The following is a 12146-nucleotide window of genomic DNA, read 5'->3' on the forward strand; positions in this document are numbered from 1 at the left end:
AGTAATTAAGACTGACAAGAACCTTGTTGCAGACTACCTATCAAGAAAAAGGAGCTCAAACTGAACAAGATACAATAGAAGAAATACTCAAAGCAATTACTACACTTTCTACGAAGGTGGACAGTATGGGAAAAGAGTTACAAAATCTGAAAGCTAACAGTCAGCAGCATGACTCTAAAAATGCGGAGCTACGTCGTTCGGCGGACGGTAAAAAGCCAGAACTAGAAGGAGACGTTGGGAAACTCCATAAAACCCATGACAATGTTTGTTTAAATGCAGCTACAGCAAGCACATCTACAACAAAAGGAGCCAGTGGAATAAGATATACAAATTTAAATATGAACTAAATCTTTGATAAACCATTTATTCCAAAAAACAAAAAGACTCATTATTTATACCACCACAAATACATACTTACTCAGAAAGTTTAAACCAAGATAAAAAAGCCTACAACCACATAACCCGCTCATATATTGAAAACCTTTATAAAATTCAAAATTATTTGAACTCAACACCTAGATCTCCAACTACCAAAGACCCTAATACTGATTTTATAACCCAAAAGCTACAAGGATATAATAAGTTAATAACACAACCAGGCACCAATGCAAATCTAGTAAAAACATGTTATAGTTATGGATTACTGAATGCAGTTTATACCCAAACAGGAGATGAAATATCTACCATACTAGAGCTATACAAAGCCTTTATGAACTATAAAAGAATTACTAAAGGAACATTGTTTTATATAAAGTTTTATTCAGCACCAGCAGAGATATTATTTGATGAGATAAAACCAATTATACAAGTTATAAATATTGGTTTGACCAGAGATATGATAATTCCAGAAGATATCGGAATACAACAAGAAATACAAAAGATTGAGATACTAGAATTCTACGCCAACAAAAGAGTTATAGGAATAGCAACTATCCTAAATGAACTAACTAACAATTATTTAAACGGAAATTCAGTATGGAGCTATTATGTACGAGAACAAGTTATGATACATTCAAATTCTAAAGAAATCAAAGAACAAGATATGGAAGAGATACGCCAATGGATACTTAGTTTACTCAAGCCAGAGCAAAAACCAACAACAAGAGCATTAAGGAAAAGGTTTATTTCGGAAGAATTATTGACCAGATATTGCAAAATTATTGGACAAAAATACCCCGACCATATATGTTCAAAATGTCAAGGAGAAGATAATGTCATACCAGACATTCAAATCGAATAAATTGATAATTGTTTTGTCTTGTTTGAATTAAGAAACTCAAATATTTAATCGATGATTATTCATCTTATTTTAATTTTGTCCGAATTAGTTATTTCACTCAATTTTGCTATATGTAAATTTAATTTGATTAGAATAGAAACTAAAGAGGTCAATTTGGCTATTTTCTTTTAATTCCTGCACATCTGCATACATATAATACAGACACACTCCTCTCTCTTTTCTTTTTTCTAAATTCACCTCTAAACAAAGCCACACTCCTCTCTATTTTCTTCCCAAAGGCGCAAAAGTCAAGAAAAAAACCCATAATTTCTTTATCCAACTACACTACCCATGACCATTGACAACCCCTCCCTCCATAGTCAAAGATTACAAACCACTAGCCCAAATTGTTGACTTAAAGTTAGATAAATCTCATCATAATCTAATCCAAATCGAAAGAGATCACATCGAATTCGATTTTTAAGGGGATGTTGTCCTATTACTCATTTTCTCCTCCATTATTTTCAATCGATCTTTTGTCTCCCCCTTAAATGATTTTTGAATTCAAGCTTTTGTTTTTGCTATAAATACATGGTATTGATGCAATTTAAAAAAGTGGGAGATACTAAAATAAAACACCAAAAAAAAGACAGAGAGGGAATAGGAATTTGATGGTTGGAGTTTCTGTGAAATCAATCCCACAAAGGTTTGAGCTTCAAATTTACAATTTTCTTTCAAGATATTTTGCTCACTTGTTAGTGGGTCGAAGTGGACTTCGCTCATCTCGTTTGTCCCAGTCGCTGCCCCAAAAAAGGTAACGCTTCCTCCTCTACAAATGTTCTTCCCATCTTTTATATTTGGACATGTTGTTTTCAACATCTCAAGGTTTATGATGTTGATTTTTTAACATTGAGCTCTTTGTTTGTCATTTTGAGTACTGTTTCTTTTTTTTCTTTGTTAATTTTTAGTATGAATGTCTAAACGGGTTATATCCCTTATTGCAAAGATGTGATTTTCTTGCCATTAAGCATAAGTAATTATTTTAAATTCTTCTTATCCTCTTTCTGGGAACCCACAACTATGCATTCATCTTGATTTTTTCTTTAACATCAATGGCCATGTATTGTCATTTCAAATACGAGCTTTTTGTGTGTATGTATTTCAATATATAGTTGAGCTAATTGGGTTGATTATTTATTTATTTAATTATTATTATTATTATTATTATTATTATTATTATTTATTTATTTTTCCTAGACTGTTAAAGAGTTCTTATGTAAATTGCATGTCTCACTCCTTTCTTTATCTTGACTTTACTTTCATCATGTGTTGGCATGTTGATTGACAAGAAATAGTTAATTTCCTTTAATGATCTAACTTGCCGCCACATAGATTCTTTTATTAAAGAATTTGTTATGTATACTTGCTTTTCATAAAATATAGTAAATTTCGTTTATTAGTTTGCTTATTTATTCAATGACATCAAGTTTATTAGTTTGCTTATTTATTCAATGACATCATTTTTATCTTGTGTCTTAGATTTAACATTAATTTATAGTTCATTGTATTCTCATTTAGTTATTGATTTTAATAATTCTAATCTTATTTCTCTTTATTTGCATGTGAAAACTCCATCTGAGTCCATTTCGGATTTCATCCTTGCATTTCGTTGAGTTAAATTCCTCTTGAGTCATCCTCCTCGATGTACAAAGAAATTGGAAACTGAAATAGGTCTCGAAAAGCATAAAAATAGCCTATATACATTCGAGATACATTGATATACAACAAGTCTAGATAAAAATGGGAATTGGGTTAAAACACAAAAATTCCAGCGAAATTGGCCCCAAAAGGGGACCCAAATTCAACTTCTCCCCCTTGCTCTTAATTGTGATTATTTATTGTTTTGTTTATTAACTCTAACTTTAGAATTGTTATTCCACCAAAAGATGAACTATATTATTTATGTTAGTAAAATCTTTGATCAAGTCGTATACTTTATTTGAAAATCTTTAGTCAATTTTTTTTACTTATTCCGCAATTAATATACATGGTATTCATATTCTAGTTAACTAAAATTGGTTCAAATTATTATTTTAAGAAATGATTAAATAAATTTTGATCAACCTAATTTCGTAAAAAATTCCACAATTTAATTCAAATATTTCAACTAATATCCTAGTTTCATAGAAATTAAAAATTATTCTTTGTATAGTTATTTTCTCAAATTAATCATTTTCTAAAAATAGTAAAAATATATTTAACCTATGTCGTTGGATAATAACATGTTATTTGCTACTTTAAGTGCCAACACCATCTTAAAGTACAAAAAAGAACCTCTTACCCATTTTCTCTAAATTTTTAAAGGTTTATATGTCAAATTCTTTTTAAATTAAGTTTTCTTAACCTCTTTAATAAATTAAATGGTGACTGTTTTCTTAGTATTTTTCTTAAATTGTTTTATACTTAAAATATTTCAAAAAGTGATTTTTCTAAAGGTAGTGAAATTACTGCATAACAAGAACATCACGGAGTATACTAATGGCCTCTTCACAGTTCGATCGGCCATCAATAATTGCATTGTAAAGGGCTTTGGGTCACCCAGGCCTAACTTCTTACAAATGGACAGAGGCATCAAATTTATGCTCGCACCAAGATTACGTAGTGCCTTATCAAAGTGTAGCAACCCTATCGTACATTGAATAATAAAGGCGCCTGGATCTTCTTTGTTTTGCACAAGAGACCTTGTAGAAATAGCACTACAATACTGCATTCTACCATCATCTTCAAAACTCACTGATCTCTTCTTTGTACCATGTCCTTCATAAACTTATCATAACTGGCATTTGTTCCAAAGCTTCTATCAACGGGACATCGATAGAAAGTTGTTTCAGCATAGTGATAAACCGCCGATATTTACTATCTTCCATCTTTTTCACTAATCTATGAGGGATTGGTGGTGAAGGTCTAGGCATGTGGACCACCTTCTGGGATAACTCTATTTGTTTTGTTGTTGCATCCACCGATTCTCCACTATCTTTTGGTACATCATCTTCCTTTGTTATATCATATTGTACTACAGACGGCATAGGTGGTTCAATGGTCTGCTTACATCCTAGAGTATTGACTGCCACACAATGCCCATCATTTTTATGATTCAGTATACTATTGCTTCAGAGAGTTCCAGGTTGGCGAGGGTTCACAGTAGTAGACAACTGATTCATCTCTAGATCAAGATACTTTATTGAGACCGCATGTGCATTCATTTTTTTTCCAATGCCATATATTTCATTTCTCATCTCCTTGACATTCTCATCAGTCGCATCAAACCTCCTCCTCTTCTTCTACAACATATCCTCAAAACCCGCTCCATGCTACCTCCACTGGCCCGTACCATCCCTATTTTGAGGAGGAACATATAACTATAGTTGTTATGGTTGAAGTTGTTATCACGGTTGTAGTTCCAATCTCGGACATATTAACCCTTTCGATTGTAATTACAATACTTTCGACCTTTATTGCCTTGACCTTGGCGCCAATTATCCTGATTGGAACCTTGGGCATTTGGTCGTAAACCTCCTGTATGATCATTCACTGCATATGTATCCTCCTCATAGTAATACTCATTTGTCGGTGGTGGTGGTTTAGCCAAATAATTCACGATATTCACTTTGTCTACGCCTACGCTCACATGCTTCAAGACCAATCATAGTTCAGTTCTCATCTGTGTTATCCTTCCACGAAGCTCATCTGTAGTTGAGTTGTTTGCATCTTGTAGAGAGAACGTGTTTTGCCCAGTGTCCAACTTTCAAGTGCTCTAGGCTTTATTGTTCCGAGATATTTTCTCCAACTTCTCTGCAATCTAAGCATTTGTGCATTCCCCATAAGAACCACCCACAATAGTATTGAGCATTGCTTTGTTGCTATCATCTTGACCTCTATAGAATTACTCTTTCAATGACTCATCATCAATGTGGTGGTTTGGGACACCTCTCACAAATGCAGTAAATCTGTCCCAAGATATACTCACTGACTCTCTAGGTAATGCCACAAAGTTGTTCACCTTATCCTTGTAGTTCAGCTTCTTAGACACTTGATAGTACCTCGCTAGGAACACATCTCTCAACTGATCCCAAGTATAGATGGAGTTGTAGAGAAGCTCAGTGAACCATATAGAGGAATCTCCTGTCAGTGATAAGTGAAATACTCTCAACCCGATGATGTTCATATCCAAGTTCGATCTACCCACACAACTTTTGCACACAGACCTCAATTTAGCTATATGATTATGTGGGTCTTCTGATGGTAGCCCCGAAAACAAGCCCATCGCGGTGATCATCTACATCAAGCTACTCGTCACAACGAAGTGTGCCTAGGGGGCAGAGGGGGTTAGGACAAGAGGTCCATCGGATTCTGCAATGTTCATGTCGCCCCTATAGTAATCCTAAAGTCGTGGGGATAATTGAGGTTGCACTCTCAAGGCATCACCTAGGTGATTCTCAACGTGTGCCTCAACTTGTAATGGAGGCTGATGACCTACTCCATCGCCTGGATTCACTCTGTTAGGGTTAACTGAGACCCTTTTGTTGTCCATCCTTCTTAAAGTTCGATTTAGTTTTGGATTGCATGGAGTGAGTGGTTCACCTCAACTCCGTGTACTTGGCATACACTAGAGCTAGACCTGAAAGAAATAAAAAGAAAAAGAAAAAGTAAAATCAGGAAATAGTTGATTAAATTTCAATAATGTAATTAAAATTAATCTAAAATCCAGAATTCCGGGCAGCGGAGCCAAAATTTGATACACTCAAATTTTACCTCCCTAAAGAATCATAGGCGATCATTATCAAGTAAAGAACTCAACTAGTAGGTTGAGGTCAATCCTATGAGGAAAATGGCTTAGACTTAACTTTAATACACAATTATCTCAATTTAGTCAATGTCTTTCCAAAGCAAGTAAGTAAAGAGGGTTTTTTTGTGAAATAGATTCTTTTAACAGGGTAATTATCAATTCAACAAAAATATCCGTTGGTTTTATCAAGATGAGAGAGTAACTAGGGTTTATGTGTTCCCCACAAGTTCATAATGTCATGTTCCTAGCAATAGAAATTTGTTCCTAGTGTTCTACATGCAAAGTGGTAAGTTAGATATCTCTGAATCCTTGGTCCGGCCTCTAAAGAATTTCACCCCGTACCTTGGTTTGGACACGTGTGTATAATTTGCTAACACTTAACTTTACCTCATTTTAGACATCATAATCGATATATGGCTTAGTTGTTACTTCGCAACAATCGACACTAGCCTATTAGATAGTATCACACTAAATATATGTTGGTTGTTCTTTTCCTATTACTACCTTATTGGTACATGAAGTAGTTACAAGGCGAGTTCTAACGCATGCACTCGTTAAAAACACTTCTAAGAGAAAGAATTATCAATGCATGCAACAACCCTATTCGAGAATTGCTTAATTACTAGGATTACTTTGTTAATCACCCATGGTTCCCACAATCCTAGTTGTGGATTTAGTTACTTATACAAGTAAGATCACAATTCATAGTTTTGATGAAGAAATTATGAACTTATTTAACCATAAGAAGAAACCCAGAAATTCAACTTGAAATTGCAAGAAATCCTTCAAAAATCAAATCTAGAAATTGATTAATTTCTAAAGTTTTTAAAAGACAATCTCCAAGACACAAAATAGAACAAAAGTATTAGAAGATAACCCCAAATATAAGATTTTAATTCCCTATTTATAGAAAACATAGTCCTAAAGAAAAAGGAATTAAAACAAGGAGAGTTTTGTCCAAGTACGCGGCTTCAACTAACGACCCCACTGACGGACCATCGATCAATCGTGGTCCATCAACTGCCTCCGTCATTCAAGACTTAGAAACATTTTGCTCCACCAGATAGCACCCTCTCTGAATTAAATGAAGAAATAACAGTATGGTCCGTCGATCCATCTACGGCCCGTTGATGTTCCTCCGTATCTCTATACTTGTAATCTTGAAAATTTAGGTACTAGAACCTTCTTTGAACCAATCGACGGTTCACCAGTATGGTCGTCGATTAATCGATTGACCGTTGTTTTCTCTCGTGGTTCTACACTTAGTCATATTTCCCTGATCTTCTCCCAAAGCTTGAATTGCACATTATGGTCTCCAACTATGGTCTGTTGATCAAACGATGGACCGTCTATGGACTTTGTTGGTCGTCTTCTGCAATTTTCAGTTGTTTTCTGCACTTTGAACCTGTATATCTTTCCTGCAAAACAAAACACAAAACTTGTTAAATCTACTACAAAAAGTCTCTAGAAACACACAACTCTTAAGGAACATGCATTGAAAATCCCATAAAATTACGGTACATCAAAATCCTTCAGGAAATAAGATCTGATACCATGTTACGAAGAAAAAGAAGAAGAACTCCAAGTCTACAAGGTGTAAACAATAGAAAATTTGACACTGTAAAATTATTATAAAAATCTATATTATAGAAGAAGGTGAAGTTTTTATGAGATTTATATATTTTTATAGATGTTTCATTACATAAGATTTGTTTAAGAATAAAGTGCGAGAATTACAATCACGTAATAAGAAGAATTTCTCACATCAAACTATGTACATATGAGGCTCACTAATCAGCAATCATTTTAAATCAAAAGACTTATCTATTACTGAATATCTACAATCTAGGAGTTTCTAGAGAAACTGTAATTTCGTAACAATTGGCCCTCCAAAACACCAAAATCTTCAAGTGGTTCATTGCTCCATAATCCTGAGTTAAGCTACTTTAAGTCAATTCTACTTGAGTTTCACCATCTACAAAAGAAAGCATCTTGTTTAACACGATTTCTCACAAGAAACAATGAAATGATTTAAGTCTACTGTATAGCTAAAACTTCCTTTGAAAATGTAAATGACAAGAAGAAAATACCAAGAAATTGAAGGAAAAGAAAGAAATGGTGGTTTAATTCTTGATTTCTCTTGACTCTTTAAGTATATTGGTACAACTATACTTCCTCAATTTATTTCCTACAATAAGTAAATCCATTCTATTAAATGGAAAAGATCTCTAAATTGAGAGACAGTTACTTGTGGTGTGTACTTAGTGTTTGAATCCATGTAATGCTACCATCCTTGTGATCACCAATCATCATTGAAGCAAGTGATTGGGTATCTTGTATTTGTGATTGATATGAGTAATTCCATATTAAAACAAAAGATTTTTGTATGATTGTTCCTTTCACAAATATGACATGGGTTAGATTTAAGACTCTTCTTTTTATAACCTCCATTTTGAGTTGTATTATTTTGTAAATGATTGTATGACTGTCCTCCTCTACCCCATTGTTTTCTTTGTGCAGGTTAATGATTGTCACACCCTCATCCTACTTAATTTTGGTTCACTAAGTCCATGAATGGATCTATTGACGTTGGTGCATCTTGCTCGTCTCTATTCCTCTTAATTCGAGTCCCTAAGAGCATTAACAAATTGTACAAATGTGCAATAATCATTACTTAATAGAAAAATTTGAAGGGTCTTATATTTTCTTTCAAGACCTGTAGCAAAATTATAATTTTTGTTATCTTTGTCTAAAGGTTTGTGTACAACCATCAGTTTATCACAATTCCTTTATATATTCATTTACATATTTTGCTCTCAACTTCACATTGTGAAGTTGTTGTTTCAATTGAAACTCCTTATCCTTGCTTGCTCGTATATAAGTATTTGACTTGTCGTGGTACATCATATGATGATGAACATTGATTCTTCTGTCATTGTTCCACAAAGCCAAATCCAAACTAGAACGCCATGTTCTTCCCAAACAATGATCTTGTGGTTGGAAATTTGTTCAACTTTCTTGTCTAATATGTACGCAGATGGGGGAGGGGGGTTTATCCTTTTATGATTTCATCAATCTTCAAGGTTTTCAATAATTTGAGATTTGTGTCTTCCAAACTAAGTGATTCGGCGACTTCAACTTAATAGAACAAATTTATATAAATTGATTGAGGGTGAAAGGTCTAAGGTTGTATTTGAGGATGAGGACATGCCTAGAATTAAGAGAGAAATAGCTTTAGGATCATGTTAATCGAGCCTGAGTTACTGATTCCATGAATAAAATGATAACCCAAGAACTGTCAAATTATTTTAATTATTGCTTGAATGTTCAAATGCTACAATGATATGGGTAATACACACACAACTATAAGAAGAATCCTTACAAGTATAGGTGTATAATAACTCTTTCAGTGAGTTATTGTGGTCGGATAAAGATTCACTACTAAGGATATTAAACAGTTATGAAAAACCACACCATGTAAAAATTTGGTATATCCAAGCAAGTTAAGTTTTCCATCACTTCTTATCCAATCTCCGGGAAGGGAATGAACTGTTGGGCCAACATTCAACTCCTGCATAGTTGTGAACCAAATTCAGAATTTCTTCAAACAATAATTTGTTTAATACTGATTTCCCTCTTGCTCAAAATGTTGAAATGTCACTGTTGCAATCTACTCTCATTCCTCGAGGTCCATCATTTGATATGTGTTGATTGCAGTCGTGCAAAAGTCTTCAAAGTTTAATTTCATTAATCATTATATCACAATAGTAGTGAGATATGGTCTGTGGGTTACTTTTCTAGCTTTGACTGTATCAAACAATCTTGCACTCACACAACAAGTTATCATCTCCATTGGTACCTGTGATGGTGCTGGTGCTGGTTCTGGTTCTAGTTCTGGTGCAAGTGCTAGAACTTTTTTGTAGTACCCACCTGTAGAATTGGTTCAGAATGGTCAACTACTCATTTATAGTATGACACTAAATTTAAATTTTTTTTTATAACTAGATAAATTTTAATCCAAATCAAGAACCAAATGAGAATAATTTTGACTTGAATTTTTTCATATATATAACACTTCCATTTTATTTAGATTCTCAAATCGTAAAGTAGCTTATTTCTATAAGTTCACACACGATAATCATTTAAGTAGATGAGAAAATGCTATGAAAAATAGAATTGGACATACCTTCATCCATAGTTGTTCAATAGTCATGGAGATCACATTTGATCTTAGCAGAAATCGTGTTTGATCTAGCGCCAACTTATAATTCAGAATAGTAAAAATGCTAGAGCCTTCTCGCATATCCTATCAACGAAAGATGCCATACTGATGAATTAACAAGCAAATTTATTGGTAGGCAAGACTCTTACACAAAGCTTTAACCTAGGGACTTCTTCATAAAATACTATTTCCTTAGGGACTCTTAATTTATAGTTTCCTTCCGTCAAGGACACTTCCACTTATACATAATTAAAAATATTACTTTATATACCCCGTCCACTTTTATTTGTCATGTTGTGCTTTTCGAAAATCAATTTGCCTAATTTTCAAATTTAAATTCGATCACAAATTCAATATTTTAAACAAAAAAATTAGATATTCAAAAAGTACTACACATTGCATATCAATATGATAAAAAAATATATCATAAAATGTTAGTCAAACATTTTATAGTTTGACTCTAAAAAAGGAAAGTATGACAATTAATAGTGGACGGAGGTAGTATCATATATTATTAAAAGTGAGAAAAATTGAGAGTTGAATTACGACTTTACCTCTGGTATAAATCAAATATTATAAAATATTTAACTATTTTAATATTAAATTGTATCATTTAATTAAAATGTTAGTAACTTTTGGACTTACTTAAATTTATTGCTAATTAAATATCTATTTAATAATATTTATCATAATATAATACTAATAATAATAATAGTAGTAGTAGTAGTAATAATAATAAAAATAATAATAACAACAACAACAACAATAACAACAAAAACAAAAACAACAACAATAATAATAATAATAACTTCTACATAAATTACTCGACCTTTCCTCTCTCCATAACTTCTCTCATAAATAATATGTTATGTGGATAAAATATTATATTTTATGATAAAAATAGAAACTTTATAATTTAAAATGGTGCAAATTTACTTGGTTTGTTAACTTCAATATTTTTTCCTATTCTTCATTTATTTATTATTACTTTATTTATTTGCTTTAAATATTCACAATCATAACTTATATCTAATTACCTATTCAATTTTTATATTCTAATATCCACAACTCTCATCTTTTCATATTCATAACCTCCAAATATGTTTAATCTGAACTTAAAAACATCTTTTGGTACTCCTTCATTTCTATATACATAAATTCAACTTTTTTTATTTCATGAAACTCCTATCAAGGCTATCATTTTTATTCTATAACTAAAGTAGATGAATAAGACTCTTGAGTTTTGATAGAATATGGGAGAAGGTGTTGATACGAACTTAGAAAATTATGTACTTAACTTTGTATTCATTATTCCATCTATTTTATTATTTAATACGCCTGCCATTTGATGTTTTTTTTGTCATATTATTAAAAAGACCTATTTGTAATTGTTGCATTTTGTTATTTATTACATACATGTTTCCATATAATTTTAGTCATTTTAACATATCTATAAAAACTCACATGAAAAACACATGCAAAGCACATGTCCCAGAAACTAGTATATATATAACCTCTCTAAATTAATATAGGCGGGACCATGAAATATTATTATTTTGTAGAGGTATGATTTAGTTTATAAATTAATATTTATTATTTTAAAAGTGTTTCAACACCGGGAAAATTGTTCAAGAATAAAATCTCAAAGAATTTGAAAGACTCAACTTGTAAAAATGTCATTTATGAACTTGAGGTCATGATTAATGATCTCGATTACCGCAACAAAATGGACATTGATTACCTATTGGATAGGTGAAAATATACATGTTTAGAGATTCAAAGCTTAGAACAAATTGTAAATATCATTGAAAAACAATATTTATGATAAAGTTGAAGATGATACAATACCTTTGGAACCA

The 12146-nt window shown here is 32.3% G+C and overlaps 1 long non-coding RNA gene across 1 annotated transcript; it reads left to right on the forward strand.

Moving 5' to 3' along the window:
* Window positions 1-1678: 1678 nt before the first annotated feature.
* LOC138349103 (uncharacterized) lies at window positions 1679-8866 on the forward strand. The gene is made up of 2 exons (XR_011221651.1): window positions 1679-2033; window positions 8586-8866. It is a non-coding gene; the product is annotated as an uncharacterized lncRNA (long non-coding RNA).
* Window positions 8867-12146: the final 3280 nt, after the last annotated feature.

Source organism: Solanum lycopersicum, chromosome 6, assembly GCF_036512215.1.
Source record: "Solanum lycopersicum chromosome 6, SLM_r2.1".
Taxonomy (NCBI): domain Eukaryota; kingdom Viridiplantae; phylum Streptophyta; class Magnoliopsida; order Solanales; family Solanaceae; genus Solanum; species Solanum lycopersicum.